Genomic DNA, 15493 nt, shown 5'->3' on the forward strand with positions numbered 1-15493 from the left:
ATGATCCCAAGCAGTCATCATGGAGGACAGCCCCAGGGACAGCCCTGTTGTTACTCTTCTAGAACAAACAAGATCATACTCCATTCCTGGAAGAAGGCGGGAGTTGCTAATCACGTGCCGTCATCGCAACCCCCGAATCTATTGTGAGCTACTTGCCCAGCCCCCCTCCCTCCATGAAGGAACATGGCTTGGCTTGCCTTCCAGACCGACACATATAATAGAAGTGAGGAGGCAACAGGTGGATGCCGGCCACAGATGGAAGAGTACAAAGCAACAAAGCATTGATTATGAGCATGAGGGTGGCCGTGTCTGTGGTGTGCCAGCTGCTTAGCTACTGTCAGAGGTCTGCAGGCATCCCAGCCAAGGAGACATCTAAAGAGGAATTGGGGAGGGGGGCAATGAAGACACTTCAGAGATAATGACAGACCCTTTCCCACAAGAGCGATAGAGACCCAGGGTGGGGGTGGGGGTGGGATTAATATGAGAGGATGGGCAAGTGAAGGACAGGTGGTGTGCTCTTCCTGCAAGCCTAATATCTTGGTCTTTCATGTTCTGTATTATTCTTTCCTCTTTTCTTCCACAAGTTTCCTTAAAATGTGTTCCTATAATTTAACAGAACTGCCACATTGGGAAACAAAGATTCCATGCCAGTATCCGTAGCATCTGTTGCAAAGGGGTGGGCATTGTGTCTGTTCAAGGCAAGTGAAATTTGTGTGACTCTGATGGCCATTCCACACCCAGAAAATGTAGAGAAAGGTATCTTGCAGATGCTTTTGTTTTGGATGTTTTACACGACGTTGTCAGCATCCAAAGTTCCAGCAGCAAACTAGCAGCTACATCCTCCATTTTAAAGCAGTAGTTGGGGAATTGCAAAAAGTGGATTTCCCCAACTATGTTGCATGAGCGGGAGGAGAGCAACCAACAACCACTAGTGAAATGACTGTGCGTAACCGAAGTGGTCAGAAGTAGCGTGATCTCCATCTCCAGTGTCTGCCCTCATGCCCGCCTCCATTTCCCTTCTCCCTGGAATAGGGCCTTTTTTTTGTAGCAAACTGCCTGGAGCAACGAATACGTGTTGGTCCATAGACGCAGAACAAAACATATTCCCACCCACCAGTTGGCACACAAAGAGTAAATAACTTCCGCGGGACACACCCGCCTTTGAGGAAGTAGTCAAGTGTCCCGCCCTAGTCTTCAAAATTCCTGCTAGCTGCTCTTAAAATCTGGTCACCTTAAAATTTTACGGGTGATTTTCTTGAGGGGAACCCAGAGGTGAGCCCTTCAGGAGGACAGCAGCGCAGCTTCTGTTGGCTGCTTGCGCCTGCCCGCCCGCCCCTCCACCAGCTTCCTCGCCTCCCAGAAGGCCCTGCGCTTGGCAGTTGCTATAGTGACTGCCCGGGCTTCTCCGCCTCCCTGCTTCTCCAGCAAGGCGTACACTGGCAGCTCAGAGCAGCTGAGGCTCAGCTTCTCGAGAGAGTTCGGAGGAAAGCAGGCAAGCTTGTCGAGTGAGGGAGAGGGAGAAGGAGAGGGAGCTCATTCCGGGCACAGGAGCGGGAGAGAGCGAGGGAAGCAGCCGGTGGCGGCTCGTGCAGAAGTGGCAACAGCAAGTTTGTTGGGTGAGTTCTTGTCAGGAAGGGCAGGCGGGTGGGCAGCTGGTGCGGGGCTGAGGGAGGAGCCCCTGTGCCCCTCCCACCCACAGTCTCTCCCCCTCCACCAACCTGTGGCTGGTGAAGCTGTGGGAACTGGGGGGAGGGATAGGAAACACGCCCCCCTCTCTTCACTCCTCTGTCCCACACTGCTTTCCCCAGGTGCCCTCACTTGCTTCTCCCACCCTTCCCGAAGTGACTCCTGATAGAAACAATTAACACTGCCCCAGCATGTTTTCTCTACCTACTCTCCTCCCATCCATAGCCTTCTTTATCTTGCTCTTAATGTAGAGTGGCCATATTCCACATGCATATCCTTATCCACTTAAGTGTAATTTTGCCTTGTATTCTAATTACTTTTCACAAGATAAAATTCCTACATACAGTAGGAAATAAATACATGCATGTTAACTGCATGTGATTGACAGCCTGCCTGCATGGGCTGTTGATGTGCTTCTTTACATAGGTATGGCATTTTCCAGGTTTGTTTTGATCTGATTATAAGCCAGTTGGCTGAGTTGACCAAAAAAAAATGTTCTGAGCTTGAGATTGTGACATTTGTGGATGCCAATAAAGATCACTCACTTCAGAATTCTGTAAAATCAGAGTCCAGGAGCACCTTTAAGACCAACAAAGATTTATTCAAGGCAAGAGAGTGCGAGCAGGTGCCCGGCTGGACTCTGATTTTATTGTGCCACTTCAGACCAAGAGGGCTACTCATCTGAATCTCTTCAGAATTCTGTGATTCCTTTCTTTTTCTGGATAATCGATTGTGTTCCTAAAACAAAACTATACACTGATTTTTTCTTGATTTTAATCCCTTTTAATTTACCATTATATAGTTTGAAAACTGTTACCTTAAACTTATTGTTAGAAAAGTATGTGTTTTTCTGATCTCAGCCTCTTGTGCCTCACTGACGTATTAAATAGCAAAATATCTTAATTCTTTCCATGAATGCTTTGTACACTAACTATGCAACAGGTAACAAAAGGAAGTTGCTTGCTGAAAATTATTCCACAGTTGTAAAAAATATTGCAGCTATGACGAGCATGAAACACAACATTAGGAAAGGAAATTGAGGCTTCAGCTCTTCCACAGTTAGTTGTTTTGGATGGTTGATGATACTTGTTCAGAAACAGTGACATGTATGCTAGCTAGTAGCATACTACTGCTGCAGGTTTCATAAATTAGAAGAAAACTGAGATGTATTAGTTGCCTTAATTTGGGATTAATTGGAGCTGTTCTAGCATCTTTGGTTCTTTAAATCCACCTGTAGAATCTTGGGCACTGAATTTGAATCGCTAACTGGGACATCTTCCTGGCTGTGGGGCTGCATTAACACAGAGACTCCAGTGTTGTTGTGTCCAATAGAGAACATTCAACCATTACACTTTCCTCAGTTCTGTGTCAGTCATTCACATTCAGTTCATACATTAGCTGCACCACTAATCTGCTGTGTCTCTGTGTATTTAAACATGCGTATACTTCCTTCCATGTAATCTACTTCCCTAGCCATTTTTCAGGTGATCAGTCCCATCCCATGATTTTTCTTGCTAAAGCTGCAGCTGCTTATTTATTTATTTAGATTTCTAGGCAGCCCCAAGGTCTCCTGTGAGGTGATGAGGTCTTTCTAGATGTGCACACAAGTCTGCAGAGTTTCTGTGCTTGTGTTTGTGGGAAACATCATGATTCAACCCACAAATGTAGTAATGAAAGTAATGATTTTAATGTTTTAATGTGTGAAGTATATGTGCTGTTGATACATTGTACTTTTACTATCATGTTATGTGATTTTAAAATGATGGAAACTGCCCTGAGCCAATTATTTTCCTCTCCAAGAGATGAAGTGAATCAACCCCCCCTCCCCGGTCAGTGACGTCCTACTTTACCAATGTTAAAATCTGGTCACCTTAACAAAGAGCCAGTTTGGTGTAGTGGTTAGGAGTGTGGACTTCTAAGCTGGCGAGCCAGGTTCGATTCTGCACTCCCCCACATGCAGCCTTGGGCTCACTGATAAAGCTGTTCTGACCAAGCAGTGATATTAGGGCTCATTCAGCTTCACCCACCTCACAGGGTGTCTGTTGTGGGGAGAGGAAAGGGAAGGCGAATGTAAGCTGCTTTGAGACTCCTTCGGGTAGAGAAAAGTGGCATATAAGAACCAACTCTTCTTTTACTTGTTCTCCTCCTCCTCTTCCTCCTCTTCCTCTTCCTCCTCCTCCTCTCATCTTCAAGTGTCCAATTTCCAACATTAAATTATGCACTATGCATCTATGATTATATGCATAGGCATAGCAATGGAGAAGTTTTACTTTTTAAAAAAGATCGCTTTCCCTTTCAAGCTAGGAGAAAGCTGATTGGTTGGCTGCCCTGATGGACAGGCAGGGGGTATATTGCTGATATATTGAGTCCCTGTACTCGGCGGGTGGCGGGGAAGCCACAGAGCTGCCTGTGGTGGGGGGAAGGAAGGGGAGAAGTGGCGAGGGGGCAAGGAGGCCTCCCCCCGGGCTGGCAGCACACCGGCGGAAGGCCGCACAAGTGACTGCGGGGAGGGGGGCGAAAAATAAAATAAAATAATGGTTCCTCTATATATTGTGAAATGGCCCTGTGGGAGGAGCGTGTCTTGGGTGTCCAAGTTGAATACGGGCCAATCAGGGTGCAGCTACCTGTGGCCACACCCTGATTGGGCCGGCCCCTACGCTTGCCTCCCTCACAGGGGGTCTATTATGGGGAGAGGAAGGGAAGGTAATTTTAAACTGCTTAGAGACATCTGAGGCCTGCTGGGTGACTGTGGATCATTCCCAGCTCTCTCAGAGCTCTCAGCCTCACTTCCCTCACAGTGTGTCTGTTATGGGGAGAGGAAGGGAAGACACTTTTAAACTGCTTAGAGACACCTGAGGCCTGCTGGGTGACTGTGGACCATTCCCAGTTCTCTCAGACCTCTCACAGCCCCACATCTAGGTTGTCTATTGTGGGGAGATGAAGGGAAAGGTATTTGTAAACTGCTTTGAGATTTCTTTTGGTGGTAAACAGGAGGGTACAAAAATCCAGCTCTTCTTCTTCTTGGGGCAACAGTGAAAGAAGCATGTGAGTACATAACATTACATCAAAAGTAAAAAAAATGGAGACAGAAGGAGTAGGGCCACAGAACTGGGAGGAATTGGTTGCCATGTAATCTCTCTGTAAGAATAGTCTCCAGTCACACAAATTCAGCCGTATGCCCTTACAGACTGGACAACTCCTCCCCTTACTCTTCCCAATGCCAAGCTCTCTCTATCTTAATCACTCACTTCCTTTCTACCTCCCTCTCTCTTTGCTATTTTCCTCCCTCCCCCTGCTATCGCCCGTTGTATCAGCTACAACGGGATTTAATACTAGTACAATAATAAAACATTAAAAAAAAAAACCAATGGAATACATCAAGATGGTGGTAAAGGTAAAGGTAAAGGTAAAGGTAAAGGTAAAGGTAAAGGTAAAGGTATCCACTGTGCAAGCACCGAGTCATGTCTGACCCTTGGGATGATGCCCTCTAGCGCAGTGGTCCCCAACCTTTTAATTTTATTATTTATTTTTATTTATGTATTTAGATTTCTATACCGCCCATTTCTTCACAGCTCTGGGCGGTTTACACTGAACATTATAACTTACATGGAACATTACATAACATCAAACAACTTTTAAAAACATCAAAAGATTACAAAACCACAATTATAATATAATAGCAATTAACAGTAACTTTGGGAGAGTCATGGGTGGGTGTCTGGGGACCAGCAGGTGTTCTGAGTCGGTCGGCCTCAAGCAAATGCCTGGTGGAAGAGCTCCCTCTTGCAAGCCCTGCGGAACTGTGGAAGTTCGGGCAGGGCTCTGATCTCCTCAGGGAGCTCGTTCCACCAGGTGGGGGCCAGGACCAAGAAGGCTCTGGCCCTTGTTGAGGTCCGACGCGCTTCTTTGGGGCCAGGGATCTGCAGCCAGTTGGAGGTGGCAGAGCATAAGACTCTTTTGGAGGTATAGGCAGGAAGGCGGTCTCTCAGATACACTGGGCCCAAACCGCATATGGCCTTAAAGGTGATTACCAGAACCTTAAGCTTAATCCGGAATTCAACTGGGAGCCAGCCAAGTTGTTGGAGTACCGGCCGGATGTGGGATCTCCATGATGTCTTAGTGAGAATCCTGGCCGCAGCATTCTGTACCAGTTGTAGTTTCCGGATCAAGGATGAGGGTAGGCCTGCATAGAGCGAGATGCAGAAGTCCAGCCTAGAGGTGACCGTCGCATGGATCACTGTGGCCAGGTGTTCTGGGTCCAGGTAGGGCGCTAGTAGCTTGGCTTGGCGGAGGTGGTAGAATGCCAGCCGCGCTACCTTTGTGACCTGGGCTTCCATTGTAACAGAAGCATCCAGGATCATGGCCAGATTCCTGGCGGTGTGCATTGGTAAGAGCTGCACACCATCCAGGGTGGGCAGACGCGCTCCCTCCCATGGTCCCTTCCTACCCACCCATAGGACCTCTGTCTTTGTAGGGTTGAGCTTCAGGCGACTCTGTTTGATCCATTTTGTCACTGCTTCCAGACATCTGGCTAAGGATTCTGGTGGGGAGTCAGTGCGGTCATCCATCAGGAGGTAAAGCTGGGTGTCATCCGCGTATTGGTGGCAACCCAGCCCAAACCTCCGCACCAGCTGAGCCAGAGGGCGCATAAAGATGTTAAATAAGATAGGAGAGAGGACTGCTCCTTGTGGGACTCCACATGTGAGCTGGTGTTGGTTACATATTCTCTCTCCTATCACTATCCTCTGACCACGGCCCCGGAGGAAGGAATTCAGCCATTTGAGGGCCGTTCCCCGTATTCCGGTGTCGGCGAGGCAGGACCACTCAACGCCGGGGACCACTCACCGGGGACCACTCAATGCCTTTTACTGAGGCCCGGTGGGGGGGGGGGTAGTTTACTCCTCTACTCTCAACCACTGCCCTAACGCTCTCTGATCGCTATGGTAATGTTTAAACATCCCTTCAAAATAAGATACAGACACGCCACAACAATGAACATAAGGAACATTTTATTTTCACTCATGAAAATATTCACTATTTTAACTCATGACAATGACAAATCAATGGGAACCCTGAGCTTGTTTCTCTGCAACGAGATAGTCCCATCTGGGAGTGATGGGAGACAATGACACCCAAAGTGTGTTGTAAAGGGCCGGGGGGGGGAGAGAAGGCGTCCTTCGGGGCCCACCTCCAATTAGTCGAAGGACCACATGTGGTCCACAGCCCACAGGTTGGGGATCACTACTCTAGCGTTTTCATGGCAGACTCAATACGGGGTGGTTTGCCAGTGCCTTCCCCAGTCATTACCGTTTACCCCCCAGCAAGCTGGGTACTCATTTTACCAACCTCGGAAGGATGGAAGGCTGAGTCAACCTTGAGCCGGCTGCTGGGATTGAACTCCCAGCCTCGTGGGCAGAGCTTTCAGATTGTATGTCTGCTGCCTTACCACTCTGCGCCACAAGAGGCTCTGAAGATGGTGGTACAATTAGGCAAAAATCTCCCCAGTCTCCAGTGCAGTTGACTCCATGGTATGTAACAGCTGAGGGAGTAAAAAAAACTTATCACACCCAGCCTCAACCAGAAGAGATCCGAAAAGGCCCTGGCCCTGATTGAGGACAGGGCCGCTTCTCGGGGCCCTGGGACCATCAGCAAATTCATACTCACAGAGCGAAGTGCCCTTTAGGGGGTATAGGGAGGTCATTGGTCCCACAGGTGGGTAGGACATTAAAGTTCATAACCAAAACCTTGAATTTGATCCGGAAACAGACTGGCAACCAGTCCAGCTGCCTCAGCAATGGCTGGATATGGGTCCTCTATGATGATTTAGTGAGGATCCATGCAGCCGGATTCTGTATCAGTTATAATTTCCAGGTCAAAGACAAGGGTAGGCCGACACAGAGCAGAGAAGTCTAACCTGGAAGTGACCGTTGCATGGATCATTGTGGCCAGGTGTTCCAAGGACAGGGAGTGCACTAGTAGCCATGCCTGGAGCAGATGGAAAAATGCCATCAGGGCTACCTTTGTGATCTGAGTCTCCATGGTGAGGCATCAAAGATCACTCCCAAATTCCTGGCCAGTGGTACAGATGTCGATTGTGTAATCATGCTTCCAATTCCTGCCCTCTTATCCCCATCCACCAGACCACAGTTTGGAAGGAGCTGATTTTCAGGCCACTCTTCCTGATCCATTCAGCCACTGCTACTAAACAACTGGCAAATGTATCTGGGAGGAGATCCGGCTCCCCACCCATCAGGAAATAGAGCTGAGTAGCATGAGCATACTGATGACACCCTAGCCCATAACCGCAAACCAGCTCGGCCAGAGGGCGCATATAGATGTTAAATAATGTAGGGAAGAGTATTGCTTCCTGTGGCACCCCACAATGGAGTGCATAGGGATCCAACAACTTCTACCCCACCACCACTCTCTGTGACCTGTTCGTAAGAAAGGAAGTCAGCCAGTTTACGGCCACACCCCTATCTCTGTATCAGCAAGATGGTGATTGACCACATCAAATGCAGCCATTAGATCTAATAACACGAGAATGGCCGACCCGCCTTAGTCCAGCTGGTGCTCCAGAGCATGGTCTCCACCCCACAGCCTTTCTAGGGCTCTTGACCCTAGGAAATGAGCTGATCTTTGCAGGAGTATCATTTCCTTGCAACACAGGAACAAGTTACCCTCCAAAGACAAAATAAGAAACAAAACAGGGATAATTCCAGAGGGCTTGCCAGTGACCGTTTATGCACTGGGAACTTCACTGCCCCAGCTCTCTTGCATAAGTACAAATCGGGGGCAAATGAGATGCACTGGGCCAAATGCTCCCCTGTGTGGGTGCAGGAAACTCCAGCTTGCAGCCTGGCATGAAACCTCCAGTGCATAAACGGTCAGTGTTATGTCCCAATAAACAAATGCCTAAGCCACAAGACTGTCATTTCCCCAGTAAGAGGTAGGCAACAAGAGTGGGGAGAACAAGAGTTCTTGTTCCCCCCACTAAAGAGGGGCAGCTGAAGCCCCTGGCCCAAGAGTGTGGATGGACAGGGCAGGATGCGAGTGGCGGGATGGAAATGAGAATGACATTGCAGGAAATGCTGTGAGTCATTGGGCCTGGCGCTCACCCATGTCCTCCTGGGAGTGGGGAGGTGAGGGGAAGTGCTGGCTGGTCTCCTGGTGTCACTTTCTGCACAAGTCAACACATCACCTGGGGCATCCCAACATTATAGTTATAGAACAGAATTTTGTTTGAATAGTATAACATCGCCTGTGATATTCTGATATCACTTCCAATTGTGCCATTATGTCACCAGTGAACTGTAAGGGCCATTCCGCACAAACTTAAAAGTGGCCATATGTTTGCCATTTCCGAAATCACTACTTAAAGTAGCGAAAATTGGCCGTTACGCACAACTGCGTTTTTTGCGGAATTTTGCACTTTCACTTTGCGGTATTTTCGTTACCCACAGGTTTCCGGTCTAGGTCGGCTTGCCACAAAGGAGGTCCCTTTTTAGCGCTTCTGGCTTCCCGTGGCTGTCAATCAAACAGCTGGGACACCTTTGACCTCCCCCCACAAGCCACAATCGGGGGGGTTCTTTTTTTTTTAACTCCGAAAAACATGTAGCAACGAATCATCGAGAAATCAAGAAATTAAGTCTCTGACTAGTTTGCCAGGCTTGTGTGGGTATCCCTAATTTTTAACTACCTCCCAGCCTCACCACACCCACCCAGTCTGGGTAGTGACACATTGAGGTGCAACCAGCCCCACTGATCCCTCCTGTCCACTTGAAGACAGGGTCAGGGAAGACAGGTGGGTGTCAGGGTCGGGATACTGACTCGCCTCCTTCCCAGGCTCCTTACTGGGTGGGGGGGGGGGTTGAGGGCAGAAATCAGGTTCATAGTTGGGAGGGGGTTCTGATTTACTTGAAGCCTGCTATGCTGCCCAGGAGGGTGGGGCTGGGGGAGGGGAAAGGGGAGCCAGCTGTAACAAGTGGGAACCCCCAAGCACTTAGAGCAGGCATGTCCTTCCCCCCACTTCCTCTTTCTCTTTCCTGAAAGCCCCCATAGCTTCTGCCTAAGGAAACATGGCCCAGATGTGTGGGGCTCTCCACTGCATCAGGCCGAGTTGCATGGTGGGGGGCATTGCCAGGATTTCCCCCACTTCCCCCTGAACCTCCCTCCCACACTATGCCCTCTTTCCCACCTCCCAGCAACCCCCATAGCCTTGCCTTTCCCTTCTTTCTCCTCCGCCATCCTCTATCAAGCTATCCACTCCCTGTTTCTTCCTCCCTCTCTTCCCTCCTCCCACTATCTGTCAAGGTACCCCCTCTCTCTTTGCCCCTTTCTCCGTCCATCTACCCCTCCCCTTCTCCTTCAGCCTACCCCCTTTTCATTTCTCCACTTCTTAATCTGCTTACCCCTTTCTCCCCCTCCCCTTCTCTCTCCCCCCATCTCTCCCCCCTCTCCTCTCCTTGTCAGCAACTGACTACAGAGTGGCTTCCCTCTCCCAGAGCCAGGCATGACTCCAGCCTCTGGGCCTGGCTTAAGGGGCTCCAGAGCCTGGGGGCTGCTCTGGGCCTGGGGAGCTCTCCCAGCATCCTCCATTCTCATGGCTGGGCCTTTATATGGCAGGGACTGCTGGTGGCTGGGCAGTCATTTAGGGGTAATTTAATACTCACACATGCCCCATATAAATTTGTTAAATATTTTTCTGCAAAAGGGGGGGAGGGGGGAGGTTCCCCCAAGTTTACTGAAAACTCTGTTTAGCATCACTTTGACCCCAATTCATGACTAGATATCTGCAGATGAAGAGGGGAGGGATAGCATTTACTGTTAGCTATATAGACTTCTAGACCCCATCTGGAGGCTGGCAACCCTAACAGGTAGTAGCCCCCCCCCCCCCCAAACACACACACAACTTTCTTATAAGGAAGACCTGTCTCTCACCAAAATTTTGGGCTTCCCTCTCCAGGGAGATGTTGCTGTTTCCCTCTTGCCTTCCCTCAGTGAGTAAAGATTCGAGCAGCTGAGACTTGAACTCTGCTTACAAAGGAAACAGCCAGCCAACGGTCTGAGGCCCCTGACTGGAGCACGGAAGGCGAAGGTGTTAGAAAACAGCCTGCTAGTAAACAGTGGGGCCGGCACACAATTATATTGGAATTAGCAGTGCAATAAACGGCAGGCAGATGGCGGGCCGGGGCAGTGATTGAAAGGCCTCCCTTTGAGGAGTAATTTTCCTAGCCTCATCCATTCGGATGACAATGTAAGAAGGACAGAGATCTTCCCAGTAGCTGACCTTCTCTTCCCACAGCATAACGGCCTGGCCCTTTCCTGTTCCTCTTGCTCTTACCTAAGTGATGCTTCCTATGATCATGGTGTTTTCTTCCTCCAGTGGCTTATTTTCAGACAGTTGAAAACACAGCAAGGTTACGGTTTGGCCACCTTGAGCTGCCTGGTCCCTTGTAGAGTTGTCCAGGCAACGATGTTAGCAATTCAAAGGAATCTGTTGCAATAATCTCAGCCTCTGATCTTTGACAGGCCTGTAATGAAGGAACAGTTTGTTAATGCTGACATAAACATTTTGAAAAGCTCGAGAGGTGATTATTTCATGTTGTTTAGGAAGTCAGTGGTGCACACAGTCCACAGAGCAGGCTTCTGTGAAAATATTTACTCAACCAATTTCCTAGGGAGAAAACAAATGTCCCCTTTACAGTGCAGCAGGGCTATCACAGGCCTTGGGATGAAAGGGTTCTTGGGGTTTCTTTCCCTTGGAGGCACCCAGAACACGGTTTAGCTCAGAGCCAAGCCTCTCCTCCCAGGCCATTTTATTTTCCGTAATGTATGTCTTGTGCCAATGCCTTATGGCATGGGTAGCAAACTGCAGCCCTCCAGATGTCCATGGACTACAATTCCCACGAGCCCCTGCCAGCATTGTAGTCCATGGACATCTGGAGGGCCACAGTTTGACTACCTCTGCCTTATGGCGAGAGAAAGAAATGCCCGGTCTCCTGTCTTCTTCCCTGGAGGCCCTTCCTCCCAGTCCCAGGCATCTGAAGCAGGGATGCCAGCCTGCAGCAGTGACCTCGTCCGTGTCATTCATTGTCGCCGTTACCGCTGTGGCACTGTTGGTTTAAGCAGCCTCCGTGTGTGTGTGTATGCGTGTGCAGAGTCCCTGGAGTTTCAGCTCCTCTCCAAAATACAGGGAACAGTTCCCCTGGAGAAAATGCACGCTGGTTTTCTATGAACAAACGTGTTCAGGACAGCTCTCAGAATGGAGAAAAGAAAAAGATTACACTCAAAGTCATCACAGGTTCCAAGAGCAGGTAAGGCAGAAATACTCGATGGCCACAGCCACATCTGCCCAAAGGCCTTCTGGAATGCCTCAGGTCTGAGAAGATGCAGCTGGAGGGCTTGCAAGGAGGTTCTTGGAGCCTTTCCATGCCTTGCCTCCCTGCCCCTAGAACCATGCAGGGCCTGTAACAGATCCCACAGGCAGACCCCAGGGAATAGGCAGGGGCCTGCAGGGAGAGGCATCAAGGTGGCTCTTCAGATACTTTGACCATGAGCATGAGAGCTTTTCAAGTCAAACCAGCTTTTAAAAGAAGCACAGTGTACATGGCAGGCTTTCCTGCCAGGTTGTTAAAGGATGGTTCTGGCCTTATCCTGCTTTGGGTCGTCCCCCCCCCCCATTTCCACCTGCATGTTGGGTGTGTTGTTGTTATTTTCCTGTCCCCCCCTCCCCCTTCAGCCTTTTGAGAGCATTCTTTTTTTCTGGAAGCCAATTTTGAGTTGTTCTTTCCCTTGTGCATAAAGTTTATTTTGGTTTTCTTTGTCCTGTCCCTTGCCCCCCACCTCCACCCCACTTTTCAAACATTTGCCCATCATCCTTGCCAGACCCCCTCCTTCCCTTCCTCCCCACCCTGAAGAGAGTGGTTTTCTTTTCAATTCTTTCTTACTAAAAACCAACCCTTATATTGATTATATCCACATCAGCACCAGGTCCCACGCTTGTGGATTGGCTGCCAAGGAAATGAGGAATGAGGCAAGCATGTGTGTTTCTTTGCTTACATTATTCACAGCGGCTGAAGGTGGGCTACACAGTCAGTACCCTCAATACACAGTGTTAGGAGTGCAGAAGTCTGGAACCAACCAGAAAGAATGGAAGCAGAGCAAGACTATTCACAGGGTACCTTCAGCAGGACAAACATGTACGGATGCTCCTTCAATGGTTCCTCCACAGCCAAAGTCAGAGGGTTGCCATCGGGGAGAATCAATTGCAGCAGTGTTAACTCAAATGTGGGGCTCTGTAGGGTGCAATTCTCTCCACAGCATTATTTAACATCCTGTCACCCAGCTGGTCTGGAGCTTCAGTCTAGGGTGCCATCAATATGCTGATGACACCTAGTTCTATCTCCTGATGGGTGATTGCCTGGATGCTCACTGGTCCATCGTCTGGAGGCTGTGGTGGAGTGGCTCAAAGCATGCTGTCTGAAACGGAATCCTTGGAAGACAGAGGTCCTGTAGCTAGGGAGGAAAGGGCCAAACCAGGAAGTGTGCCTGGCAGGAGGGCATGTAGCTTGCAACTGCACAAACAGCCAGAAACCTGGGCATGAACTTTGATGCCTCCTTAACTATGGAGGCTCAAGTCACAAGGGCAGCACAGCTAGCATTTTCATCTCCACCTAGCTAACCTACCTATGTGGCCCTTGAGCAATGGTCACCTCTAGATGATTGCTAGCTTTTCCTCTCTGGGCCTGCTCTGGAAACTGCATCTGGTCCAGAATGCAGCTGCCCAGGTTCTCACACAAACATCTTGGAGAGCCCATATAGGGCTGGTTTTTGGCAGCTGCACTGGCTCCCATTTGAGTTCCAGATCTGGTTCAAGGTTTGGTATCAACCCTCAAGGCCATACTGAGGGACTGAATATGTCCCCTGGAGAGAATTACAATTTGCCAGTGCCAACTGGCAGAGGGTCCCCAGCCCCAAGGAAATACATTTGGCCTTGACATTTGGCTTCCAGAGGAGATCATCAAGTTCTTTGGAGCCTGCAAGATGGAGCTCTTCCACCAAACCTATGGCTGAGGCCAACAGAAGTACACCTATCACATTCTGATTGGGCCTCCTTCACCTTGACCTCCTCCCTTCCCCATCACCCCCCCCCCCCATGGGGCCATTACTAACTTGGTTGGTTGATGACTATAAGTGAGGTTTTAAATGTTTTAAACTGTTTTATTGAATATCTATACTTTTCTTGGATGCTTTAGGATGCTTTGGGATGATCCTGCGTTGGCCTGTATGGCCCCTTCCAACTCAATAATTCTATGATTCTATGTTATTTTATTGTTTATAACCATGTAATAATGCATTTTGCTAAAGATTGTAGAGTGCCCCAAGATGACTGGGTGGAGACGGCTGAAGAAATAAACAAGCAAACAACATGAGGGACTCTACCCTGGGCCTCCCAGACCCTAGTAAGGCAGAAATTACTATGGACACTGCCCCACTGCCACAATACCCTCAAGCTCTCTCAGCTATTTCCACAGGGGACAAAATAGAAATATCATGTGAAGCAAAAATCCCTTGGCACCACCCCTGGGGACTCCAAGAAGGGCCTGATCCACCCTAAAACACTCTCTTCAAAGCTCATCCCTGCCAGGTGACCCAGAAGGGAACTGTGGTCTTGAAGGTTCAGGAGGACCAGCAGGGATGTGGTCAGGATACATCAATGTTTGTGAGGATCTTCAATTACTCAGAAAATCAAACTCTTGATGGATAGTCAAAGATTTATTTATTAAGTAAGAAAGTACTATCATTAAGGTATTGTTTATTTATTTATATTTATTTATTTATCATACTTATATACCGCCCTCCCCTGGAGGCTCAGGGCGGTTTACATCATAACAAAGAACAATACATAAAACAGTCTGTAAAACATGTATAACTGATAACTAATAATTGTAACCAAAATAACAGCACAATATAACTGTATAATAATATAGTAATACAAACAGGTCCAGGGCTTGTTGATGTGATTCTGAGGGGGGTGGCTTATTGATTGAATTCTGGGGGGGGGGGGAGCAGGGGCCCTTTGGTTGCTGTTGATTACGTCTGGTCTCAGCCAAATGCCTGGTGGAGGAGCTCCTTTTTGCAGGCCCTGCGGAACTGTTTAAGCTCCGTCAGGGCACTGATCTCCTCTGGGAGCTCGTTCCACCAGGTAGAGGCCAGAACAGAGAATGTTCTGGCCCTGGTCGAGACCAGACGGACTTCTTTAGGGCCAGGGATCCTTAGCTGGTTGGTGGCAGTAGAGCGCAGAGCTCTTTTGGGGGCATAGGCAGGGAGGCGGTCCCTCAGGTACACTGGGCCCTGACCGCGTATGGCCTTGAACCTTTAGTCTGATCAGGAATTCAACTAGTAACCATTGCAGCTGGTGGAGAATAGGTCGGATATGAGACCTCCACGGTGTTGCTGTGAGGATCCTGGCTGCTGCATTTTGAACCAGTTGTAGTTTCCGGGTCAGGGCTAAGGGCAGGCCTGCGTAGAGCGAGTTACAAAAGTCCAGTCTAGAGGTGACCGTCGCATGGATCACTGTGGCTAGGTGTTCCAGGGCCAGGTAGGGCGCTAGTAGTTTGGCTTGGCGGAGATGGTAGAATGCCAGCCGCGCTACCTTTGTGATCTGGGCCTCCATTGTGAGGGAGGCGTCCAGAATCACGCCTAGGTTCCTGGCGGAGTGAGCCGTAGAGAGCTGCACGCCATCCAGGGTAGGCAGGCGCGCTTCCTCGCATGGGCCCTTCCTATCTAGCCACAGGACCTCCAT

At 49.2% G+C, this 15493-nt stretch overlaps 1 protein-coding gene across 1 annotated transcript in view; it reads left to right on the top strand.

Moving 5' to 3' along the window:
* Window positions 1-1434: 1434 nt before the first annotated feature.
* Window positions 1435-15493, top strand: part of LOC143819680 (uncharacterized) — a 126815-nt gene continuing 112756 nt past the window's right edge. The window contains exon 1 of the mRNA XM_077301572.1: window positions 1435-1616. The gene's annotated coding sequence lies outside the window, so the exon portion shown is untranslated. The remainder of the gene's footprint in view (window positions 1617-15493) is intronic.

Source organism: Paroedura picta, chromosome 10 (assembly GCF_049243985.1).
Source record: "Paroedura picta isolate Pp20150507F chromosome 10, Ppicta_v3.0, whole genome shotgun sequence".
Lineage (NCBI taxonomy): Eukaryota > Metazoa > Chordata > Lepidosauria > Squamata > Gekkonidae > Paroedura > Paroedura picta.